Consider the following 11,839-nt stretch of genomic DNA (forward strand, 5'->3'; position numbering starts at 1 on the left):
ACATCCCAAAGGGAGGAGCTGCCCATTGGAAGGAGGGAGTTACCTGCCTGTTAAAGGAACCAAGACTTGCACTGAATGGAATATTAGGTTTGCTGTATTTGAGATATTCCCTTGCAGCTCACACGGTGGGGAAGGTGTTCCCCACCTCAGAAAGCAGCTCAGTATTTGTATGTCAAAGCCTTTCTCTGCAGGTGATAAAGCCAAATAAATTCTGCAGGGGATTTCAAGTGAAATCTCTCAAATTTCTTTAAAATTACAAACATCCTGCATGAAAGACCAAAGGTTATATGGTAGTAAATGTATTTCTTAATGGACACAAACTGGATCAGCTCTTCTCTTAAATACCATCACACAACATACTGCAGAAGCAAAGAAGATCTTACACACGAGTAAGAAGTTAATGAGACTGGACCAGAACAACCATGCCAGTTTCAATCAGAAATATTATATATTTTATATATTACATATAGTGCTAATACTGTTTGCCTGTGGAATATGCCAACACCAACTGCCATGAAAGACACCCAAGACTGGAGTCCACAGCAGGTAAAATATAACAGGTCATTATCATTAAAACACTACAGCTTTTGCCTCGAGAAGCCCCAGGAGCTGAGATCATGTAGGATTCCCTGGGAAATGGGAAGTCCTCGTCAAAACAGAGGGATTTGTGTGTACAGGAGCCTCCTCAGGGCTGTGCAGTAACATCACCAGAGTGACTCTGCAGATGCCCAGGGCCTTCTCAGCACAACACACATTTAAAAACCTCCAGCAGCAGATCCCCAACAATGTGTCCCGTTGTTCCCCTCAGCTCCCAGTGGACCAGAACAATGGGTTGGTTGTAGTCCCAAGGAGCTGGAAGGTATCTGCTATCTGCTGTGCAGGGAACAGGGAGGGGAGCTCGGGTGAAAACCCTCCTGTCCTCCTTGGTGCTGAAAAGCCTTTCGCTGGCACTGATACCCAGGGCCCTAATTTAGACAGGACCCAGCTCCGAGCACATCTCCCTGGCAGGGCAGGGGGGAATTTCAGCTGCATGCTCTGACCTGGCCTTTCTGCACCGAGACACCGTTGGGACGGCGCTGACAAACCCCACCCTGAGCACGGCTGCCCAGGGCCAGGAGCAGCTCCTCCTGGGCATTTTGGGGTTGGGTTTCCCAGTGCAGCCCCTGGGCAGCCTTTGGAGGAGCCCCCGGAGCCGTGACCGGGCGCTCACCCCGCGCTCCCACAGAGCCGCTCTGTGTCTGGGGGTGGAGGGTGGCCAAGCACCCCCTGCCCAGCCAGGGCAGGAAGAGCCTTTGGAGCAAATGCTTGCAGAAATAAATGTGAATTTACTTAACTTACCATGTCTCCTGCTTTTCCCCTCACCCCCCCTTTTCCTTCCTACTGCTGTTCCTCAATAGCATCCCTCTCCTTTCCAAGTCATCCTTCACACTCACCGCTGTGTCCCTCCCTCCCTTTTGCCACCCACTGCCTGCTGCTTTATTTTCTTTTTCTAATTTCTTTCCCCTCCCTCCGTCTCAGCACAGGCTCCTTTCCAGGTGAGAATATTTCACCTAGTGATTCTATTAAAAGCACATTGTGAAAGAACTGACTCTCAACCATTTTTAGCTCCTCAGGACACACTCAAACATGCCAGTCAGGCACCCACAGCACCAAACCTGCCTGGAAATATTTGTTTCCCGTGTTCTTTCCTCTAAGTGGTACCGAGGTTTTATGGATTTCTCAGCTACACAGATTTTGTCCTGAGTTTCAGCACTTTATCAAGCCAGAGCTTTTGCCTGTCTGTGTTCACAGACTGAGTTTTCCCTTCCAGCCAGTTGCTCCCTCTTTACGTTATGGGACCACAGCTTGAATATTAGAAATGTAAACCTTCAAAACCCAAAATTTAAAACAATAACTTTCAACAGTAATCTCGTGGTTTTAAGCCAATTAAGCAAATAAAAAAAGAGCCAAGCTGCTCTTTGAGGCAGCAACTCCACCTTTTCTATTCCCCAAGGGCCTGGGAAGAGTTAAATCCTCTCCTGCTCACAGGGCTCTTTTGCAGTGCAGGTATGTTCAGAATAATGTGCAGGTTGCCATTAAGTATTGTTATATTAATACTTGGTATTAAGTTTTAATGTAGTGATTATAGGGGAGAAAAATTATCCTTCAGATTATGAAGGTATTAAGGAGTTTGAAAAAAAAAAAAATCTTTCTTTTGAAAGAAGCATTTATCAGGTGGTTCCCAGGACATTGGTTATTCCTCACAGCACTTCAACAGGATGTGCAAAAATGGGGGGAGCCTCTACACTAATAAGAGCAGGAGAGTCAGCAACATCAGTTCATCTCAACAAAATGGACTGGAAGTGAGTCTCCAAACCTAAAACCAGACCTAATTCCAAGGGCCTGGTGATCTCTTCCTCCCAGTTTTAACCAGCAGTAAAGCACAGTGAGTCCATTGACTGGGAATTCTCTCTACCCAACCCCATCCTTTCAGATACTGATGAAAAATAAACAAAAAGACTCCCTTCTTTTGGTAAGTTCTTTGCAAATCACGCTCAAGGCAGAGTTCAGTGGGATCCCAGGCTCAGAGCTCGTTTGCCTCCGTGGGGATTTTCCTGGTGTCCAGTTCTCCAGACTACCTGGAAGGCTTCACATTTTCCAAAGGGGGGAAATGCTTGTGCTGGGACAGCACTGGAACCATTGACCCCAGAGGCCCAGATTCTCCAGCAGCAGGAGGAAACAAAGAAGGTAGTGTTTTCTGGGAATGAGATGGAAGAAAAATAATTTTGGCTGAACCAGCACTTTGCAGTGAAAACCCTTTTTGTCAGAAAATTCCTAACTAAATCTGCTGATGGGAAAAATATAAATATCTTGTCCCATTGCTCTGAATCATCCTGAGTGACTGCCCTGTCCTGAGCCAAGACAGCTGATCAAGGAGCATCACAGGGAAGTTCTTCCCCCAGAACATCTCATGGCATCATCAGCAGAACAGTTTGTAGGGAAAAGCTCCTCCCAAATAAAGCTAGTTACAAACACAGCATCTTAGAAATATTTCAGTGGAACAAGGAGAGTCCAGTTTTCTTCTGAAATTACTTCTTTGGTTTAGTATTGTACAATGTGAAGAAATAAAGACGAAACCAGAATGAAACAGATTTTTTGGTGTCACAGGATCACATTTACAGGTAGAGAAAACATCTATAGACACAAATCAAAACACTTTTGGTTTCACAGAAAGTTTTCACTGCCTTTTTCTTTATCCTATTTTCAAACAGAAAAGACTGAGCGTTTCCCAAAGTGACAATTCCAAGCCCTGCCCTGACTTCCTTATATACACAGGCATTTATAAGAGGCAGAGAATAATGTTCAGTGCTAATTGCCAAGAGCTGCCTTAACTCCTTGTTTCCTTCAGGTGCACCTTGAAGACACATCAAACACACACACGGAGCCAGCAGAGAGCCCCAATAAGTTTAGTGTCTCTGGACTTTCATTAGCAGAAAAGCCACAGTTAATTTCCTAAAGAAAAAAAAAAGGAAATGGAAGGGTTGGTTTTCATCTTGTCCCAGGCTGAGTGAATCCAAGGGCTGGAGCACATGGGATCCCCGTAAATCTAACGGCAGCCCCAGTGAAACATTATCCCGGGCCTTTTTTAGGAAGTACTTAGTGTAAGAAGTAGCAGAAATGGTTAGTGGAAACAGACCCTTTCCTCAGCACTGCAGCCCTGCCTTGATGCTGTGACCCTTCCAGATGTGGCAGCACCAGGGCCAGGGAAGGACCTTGGCCATGGAATTAATCAGTTCCCATTTTCTTAACCCCTCCCGTGCCTGTGCCGGGGCACTGGGCAGTGCCTGGGGGTTCCTGGGGCCCCTCAGGACTGAGACAGACCCCGGCAAACCTTCCCTGCTCATGGCAGCCCAGCAGCAGAGCAGGGACCCAACCAAGACAGGAGGTTCTGGCAGGTCTGAGGTGCCCCTGGAGCCCAGTCCAAAGGTGCAGCCACGAGCTTGGAACCAAAGGAATTCCTAACCAGGAAAGCAAATCCCACTGCCCAGGCCTGGGCTTTCCACCTGAGCACTGTTTGCCAAGCCCTGGCTGCAGTTCAGAGCCCCAGGTGAGACTTCACACCCTGTCTCTGGTCCTTGTCCTCAGACTTCCCCTCCCACACGGCGCCAGGAATAATTCCTGCAGCAGCTCTGCTTCAACACCCAAGCTGACTTTCCTACCTGGCTTCTCTCAAACTCACATTTAGTGATGTTTTTCTGGGCTTGGGTAATACTGTCCTGGGCTGGGTTAGTGCTCCAGCCAGTCCTGCACTCAGCCTGCTCCCATCCCTCCTGTCCTGCTGATCCTGGGGATCCCAGTGCCTGAACTGGTCAGGAATCACTGGGCTGAGCACTTATACCTGACTGCTGCCATTCCTGGGGGGAAAATCTAACCCTGCAAGAAGGGTCCAGCCTAACGTGGTGGATGATCCAACTGGAAAACAAAGGGATGTCCTGGAAGTGAAAGGAAAACATGGGAAGAGCCCTGAGAGGGAAGAAATGCACCTTTTGGATGTTTCAGGAAGCACCAGTATCCGAATTAACAATCATCAGGAAAACTCCTGTGCTGCCTCTGCCCACCTGTGCCTGAGCAACATTATTTCGAGCTTCCTCGTGTGGTGTTTTTTATTTAATTTTCCAGCGAACACACTCTTTTATCATCCAGAACCGTGAAAGTAAATTAAGAAGAAATGGTTTTCTTTCAATTAGACTCACAGTTGCTTTGAGTAACTGCCTATAATTCTATTTAATGAAAAAATAAAATCATTATTCCAGCTCTCCCCGTGCCCTGACAAGCACACAGACGGGCCCCATTAGCAAGCACTGTAGATTTACTTAATTAGAAAAATATTTTGTTTTCTCCGATTTTTAAAAAAGGAGAGAGAGAAGGAAAAAAAAAAAAGAAGCAAAAAGAAACCTCCAGGCACAATATTAATCTAACCTGTTACCTGGTGCTTAATAACTTATAAACCAAAGGCATCTATCAATCTATAATTTAGTTTTCCCTTTGATCTGTTGCAGCCCTGGGATCACAGTCTGGCAGCTGTTGCTGTCTTATCCTTCCTGCTTCGCTTCCAAGCACGAGGTCTCACACCCTGCCCAAGCATTATTGGTGTTTTTTGGAGACAGGACCCAGGGGTGTAGAAGAGCAGAACTTACACCTTGAGCCTGAGGGAAGTACAGACTGACAGGAGGGAGCCGAGTGCCCAGCCTGGACCTCCTGCCCACCCTCCTTCCCTGACCTCCAGAGGATGCTGCCCTGGCCCACTCTTGGCTAACGACTGGGAGACTTTAAGGACATGATCTGCAGCTGTCAGTGGCTGCCTTGACAGTTTCCAGGATCCAGATCTAACACTCTGAGCACAAATATCCTGTTCTTCAGCTCCTTTGTTGCTCTCTGCAGCACCTCCACGGCAGAAGAGCCAAATATCCAAGGGACAATGAAATGCCAGGACCATGCCATGGGCCCTGCTGTGCCCAGCACTGTGTGCCCCTCACACAGCAACAGTGCAAACAGGGACATTCTCTGACTAAAAAAAAAAAAGACACTAAACACCACATTTCTGACACAGATTGCCTTATGGAGCTGGTGCTGGACTGTCTGTAAAAGTCAGCAGAAAGTCCCCTGGGGATCCTTCAGCTTGGCACGAGGTGTCAGAGCTCTCCTGGTCCTTATGGGTTACTTGAAACAATGCCCTTTCATTTTATCTGCCTCTCTCCTTTCCACCATGGCTGTAACCCCTGTGTGGTGGAAGGAATGCCTCCAAGACGAGGAAGTTTCAATTAGGGCGCCGAAACCCAAAGCTGCAGTTTTATGGCTTTAAATTAACATATAGAGATTCGCTCCAGGTACCGTAACCAAACCAACATCCAGCCCTGCTCTCTGATTACAGGCCTGATAAAGGATTTATGGAACATAGCACAGGAAGCTCTCCCTTTGCTGGCTGCCTTTCCACGGGGCAGTGGCAGAGCAGATAAAGTGCACAGGGCTGATCCTCAGCTGGTGTAAATCAGCCACTGCTGGGCTCTGGAGCACTCCAGGCTTGCCACCCTTGGCTCCTGCAACAATTCATTCCCCTTTCAGCATTTCCCATGTTTTATTTGGTACAATGACACGTTAACCTACAAGGACTGTGGATTCTGAGCTGTGCCTTCTTCACTTGCCAGCACAGCAACTCTCAACCCGCCTGAGCTGGGAGCATTCAGGTTTTCACCCATCCTTACAAGCTATCTTGAATTACAAGGGCCAGTGATACACCAGCAGACGAATTCAAATGTCAAAAAAATCAAAATATTTCTGTCTGGGGGAAAAACCAAACAAACAAACAAATAAAAAAAAACAACACAAAAAACAGGAAAAGTAAGCACATCTGACTCCCACACACACACACCATTAACTTTTTACTGTGGCTGTGAAAGTCAGAATTCTGCAGGTTCAGTGTGCTGAAGCCTCACAAGGTATCAGCGTCCTGCTTTTGTGTTAGCCCCGGTTAATCACACCAAACGAAAATAAATAATAATAATGATAATAAGAAGTTCCCCGAAGTGCCCATTTCGGCCCTCCCGGGCAGTGCACTGGCCCCCCCTGCTGCCGAGGACCGTCCATGGCAAACCAGCCCGTGCAGATGTTCCTCTGATCCATTCCCAAAATCTCTGGGGACAGACATTCCACAACCTCCCTGGACAACGTGTTCTCACGCTGTGACAAAATTCCCATTGCTGCTCATCAAACGATTGATCCTGGACCAAATGAGAAGTGCTCTTGGCAGGCTGGTGTGGGATAATTCCCACAGTGACACTTCATCTGCTCTGAGAGAACAGGGTGAGCCTCACTGACATATTTTACCCATCCAGGATGTCAGAACAGGCACAGAAATCCAAATCCACCACCTCAGACACGCTGGGCAACACCACCTATAACCTCCAGTTTACATTCCTCCCTCCTACTAGGATTTGCCTTCCTTTAATGATTATGCCCTTTGTAGGAATAAGACCCAATTCCACCTCTCCCCTTAACACCAGAATGTAATTAAAGAGTCTTGAAAAGAAGCAAAAACAATCTTAAAAATGCGTGTGAGCTACCTATTATTTATACTGTAATTGGGGAATGGAAGTATAACTACCTGTACAAAAAAACCCAAAAAAAACCAAAAAACAAACAAACAAAAAAAAAACAAAAACAAAAAAAAAAAACCACAAAAAAAAAAAACAAAACACAAAAAAACCCACAAAAAAAACCACAAAAAAAAAAAAAAAAACCAAAAAAAACAAACCAACGAAATAGTCAAGTTATACCTAAATTTCTCAAAAAATCATCAGAAAATTTCTGGTGAAAAGGAAACAAAATGAAAAAAAAAAAGAGGAAATTATTTTTTTCTTACAAACTCCTCAAGCAGACAGTAACCAGGCAGAGTGTCCTGCAGAGCCCTGAGCCCGGGTGTGCTCGTGGGTGTGCAAGGACATTTCTGTGGCCCCACGTTGTCCCAGAACAAGCCCAGCACTGAACACGCTCCCCTGACTTCATTAATCCAACCCTTGCTCGTGTATCAAAGTGCAGCACGTTTTCTTGTAAAAATGATTAAGCTGCTAATTAAGCTGTTTATAACTTGTTTCCCTGGTTGCTAATGATAATTAACATGCAAATTAGCCGAGGGAAGAGAGGCACAGGGGTCCTCAGTTCATTACCAAGTTAATTACTGTTTGCATACTTAAACATAACAGTTATAAATGGTGGCATTTAATGTAATGGCCAAGATGATAATTATACCAACGACATTTTGAAAAGTCATTTCAGTGTGTGCTATTTTTCTGAGTGATTAATGTTTCCATGGCTGGTTGATAAACTTGATCAAACCCACGAGTTGGAAACAGCATAACCAGGCAAGTTATCCCTTAACAACATTTTCTTAGCCCTGTCTGTTTGTAAGAGAGGGAAGGAATGAGAGGAAAGAAGAGCAGTCAAGCCTCAATATTAGCAGAGGAGGAACAAAGTGGGTTGGTTAACACTGTCTAATTTGAGTTGGCCACGTATCTGTGAGATGTTGGAACAGCTTCCCTTTTTTTATACCTCACAATCAGTTATCCCATGTCACAGCAGTGCTGGGAATGCCTTCTGAGACTCAGCCCATCACACTCATCACACCAGGCACCACCCTTGGCCTCCAGTGCTTATATCCTAAGTAAACATGGGATACACAACAGAAAAGTGCCACTGGCACTGGGAAGAATGGGAGCAGAGGGCATTCATTTTGAGGGGACTTTGTTCAAGTGAACCTGTTCCAAACACCCTCACAGGACACAGATGTGCTGAGCTGGTTGGAAAATCAGCCTGGCTGGGCTGATTATTTGGGTGAGAGAGATGTGAAATCTGGGAAGTGGAAGAGTTTGGCTCTCCAGAGGTTAGTCCTGCTCCCTGATTACATGTGGCCCAACTGCTCTCAATCTCAGCAGTTTCCATCTAGAAAATCTTGTACTTGCAAGTCTGGGCTGGGAAATGGCAGTGGAATAACTCAGAGCAGGAAATGGCAGGATTACAGGGGGTATATTTTGTAATACCCAGATCCAGACTCATGGGGTCAGACTAGAAAATGACCATGCTAAGAACTTCTCTGGCCTCTGCCACCTTCCACTCACAGGTTTCAGAGCTCTTTACAAGCACCAAATTAATGTCTGGATATGGCACTGAAGACTGGACGTGGCACTTAGTGCCATGATCTGGCTGACAAGGTGGTGACCAGTCAAAGGTTGGACTCGATCTTGGAGGTCTTTTCCAACCTGATTGTGATTTCAGCCAGAAATTTCTACCCTCCAGCCTTTGTATCAGGGGATGTGGCATCAGAGGGGAGGCAGGTGCAAGAACATCACAAGGAAACACCATAAACCTTATAGGGGAACCTCCTTCACTCACCCCACTCATTTCTGTTCAAAGTCAAGCACACCCACCTGGCTGTGGAATAAGCAGATCCACTTCCCTGCCTCTCATGGAGCCACTGCAGGACTCCCAGCACAGGGAGAACACATTAAATTATGCAGCTGCACAGCTGAATCCCACAGTTCCAGCACAGACAACTCAGGCAGCAGAGTTTGTGTGTGTGGTGACCTCTGGGTGCTTTGTGCTGCTGCTGCTTTAATCTCCAGAATATAAACAAAGGGATTATTTCTTTCTCTAATGGAACAACCACGCTTTCCTCGTAATCTCACTCAAGTGCATCTTAATCCTGCTCCTTCTCAAGGAGCCCTGCAGTTCTTTGCATCATCATTCCTACTGGGTGAGCCCAGATCAAGACAGTCCACTGCATAAAGAGATGGTTTGGGCTTTCTGTGCCCACACACCCTCACCTTTGTGCACCCAGAGAGCACCAGGGTGTTTCATGTGTCAACACATTGATGTTTGAGCCCAGAAAGCCAACCCTCGGGGCAGACCATGGGCATGGAACCAAATGTGCCCGGGGGTGAAATTTCACCCCATGGTTTCACACATCACCAGAGCTCTCCCCTCCAGCACCAGGGGCACTGTCTCATTCAGTACAAACCACCTTCATTCCCCAGCCTGAAGGAGGGCAGGATCTGGTGTCTGCTCTCCAACCCAGGCACAGCTCAGAGTGAAGAATGACACTCAGATAAATCAGATTTTCTTTTTTTTTTTTAAACACTGCTATTGCCCCACACTGTTACACCCCTTTCTGTCAAAGAAAGTTCATTCTCTTCCTATTTTAAGACAAATTTTCAACACCAAATTACTGGTTTCTCCCCTGCAGCCTCAGCAACACCTGATACTTAAAAAGCCCGAGGGATTTGTTACACACACTGGAGGCACCAAGAGCCTTTAAAAGAAAGAAGTGCAAGATTTCTCAGCCCTGTGTCTCTGACACAGGTTGCTGCAGACACGTGTCAGTGCAGCTACTGCTCTGCAAAGCAGGAAAAAGCAAAATTTGCAAACTTGTGCTGTGTTTATTCCCCCACACACACCCCTCCCTTTAAAAATTTATCTGTAATCAGAGACACCACGGGGAGCTATTGTAGCATACTTACTATTTAATGAGTGTGCAGCATTCTCAATATTTAATGTTTGCATAAACATCTCCCCACTTTTCCCCCTCTTTGCTTCTATGGTCCTGGAAAAAGGGCTTGTCACACCTACCCCACAGGACAACAAACAGCAAATTGTCTGGTGGCTTGAGAAGAACCTGCAGAGTCTTTAAGCTACAGCCCTGGTTCCACTGGTTACAACAACAGGTTTTCACACTGGCCTCTGCTCACACACCTCAGCAAAATACTATTTTTCCATCTGCCTCAAGCTCCTTAGATGCTGTTCCTCTTACTCCTTCAAGGACCAAAGCTAGGAACCTAAATTAATTTCAGCTGAAGTTTGGTACACAATGTACAACTGGTTGTATTTGTACCACCTGCTATAAAACCCTAAGACAACAGAACAATGCCTCCCCACAGGCTGTAACACCATCCCCTAAACCATCTGTGTGTAGCAGGGAGCACAGGGGACTCTCAAACCCAACCAGGACTCTTTCTGCTGGAAATGATGGATGGAGGACACTGCCATCCTCACGTTCTTTGGATCTACAAGGCAAAACGTGGCTGGAAGCAACTTCCACACCACTCAGTCATGCAGCAAAGTCAAATTATGGGTAATGATTTTTGCAGCCTGGACCAAGATCCATTGGAGGCTCCAGTCTCGGTTTTATTCCCACAAGCTCAATGCCTGAACCCCAGCAGGGAGGGGCAGAGGTGTTTGATCAGCCCAGCTCCCTTTAATGTGATTTTTATTTCAGAACTGGCTCTTTTGATGCCCTCGAGTCTTTTTTGGCAATATCACCTGTGGCCCGATGTGACAGCAATGCTAAATTATATCTTGACAGCTAATTAGGGTAATTAAAGTGAAAGTAATCAAATCAACGTAATGAGCAAACTCTTAATAAAATGTCAAAAAAATCTCCATCCATCATAGAAGGGTTTTTTTCCTCTTTTGAATGTCAAGGAACATGGAGAAGGAAAGAGTTGGGCTTCAGAATGGCCCTGGCTTAAAGGGACAGTGCCAGGCTGGATACTCCTAAAAACATAGTTAATTTACTGCCAAAAACCACTGTTGTTATTCACACATAAGGGTTATTATTTAAAAATATGGTTTCTCATTAAAAAATAAAGTTAAATGTGTAGGTCACACCACAGTTCACCAGTTTATGTAATTCCCTGTATCTTGTCGTGCTGAGGGTCGCAACCTGGATTACCTTCCCTGAGGTGAGGAGCTCCTTGTCCCCAAGACAGGGGAGTCCTTTCCCTCGGGCTCCCTTCCCTGCGCACCCCGGTGTCCCGGGAGGAGGCAGGAGAAGCGCAGGCACCGTCCCCGAGCGCGTCCCCGCACGGACAGGGCTGTGTTTGCGGTCTCCAGGCAACACAGCGCCCGCTCCTGCCCTCCCTCCCTCCCTCCCCGCCTCGGCTCAGCTCAAACCACCCCAGCTCCGCTCTCCAGGACCCACCACACCCCCAGGCTCGACCCCCGAGGGCCCCTCACCTGCGCAGGTGAGGGATGAGCCGCAGGAGCCTCGTCCTTCCCGCTGCAGGCTCGCTGCTCCTTTGCCGAGGCGAGGGGAGAAGGTAAGCGAGGGGGGAAGGAGCGGCCCCGTCTCTCCCGTGCCAGCGCTGCCGGCGGCCGATGGTTAAAGGTTCATCACAGGGGGGTCTCAGCCAGGGAGGGCACGGCCCGGTGGGAGCCCCGACTCATCCTGAATGTTCCATGGGCAGGGAGCACTGCCCAGGCTCGGGGGCTGATTCCCAGCCGACCTCACCTGGCTGGAGACTAAGAACCT

The sequence above is a fragment of the Manacus candei genome, unplaced genomic scaffold (assembly GCF_025592945.1).
Source record: "Manacus candei isolate 608988 ecotype Guabito, Panama unplaced genomic scaffold, ASM2559294v1 h1tg000022l, whole genome shotgun sequence".
Classification (NCBI taxonomy): domain Eukaryota; kingdom Metazoa; phylum Chordata; class Aves; order Passeriformes; family Pipridae; genus Manacus; species Manacus candei.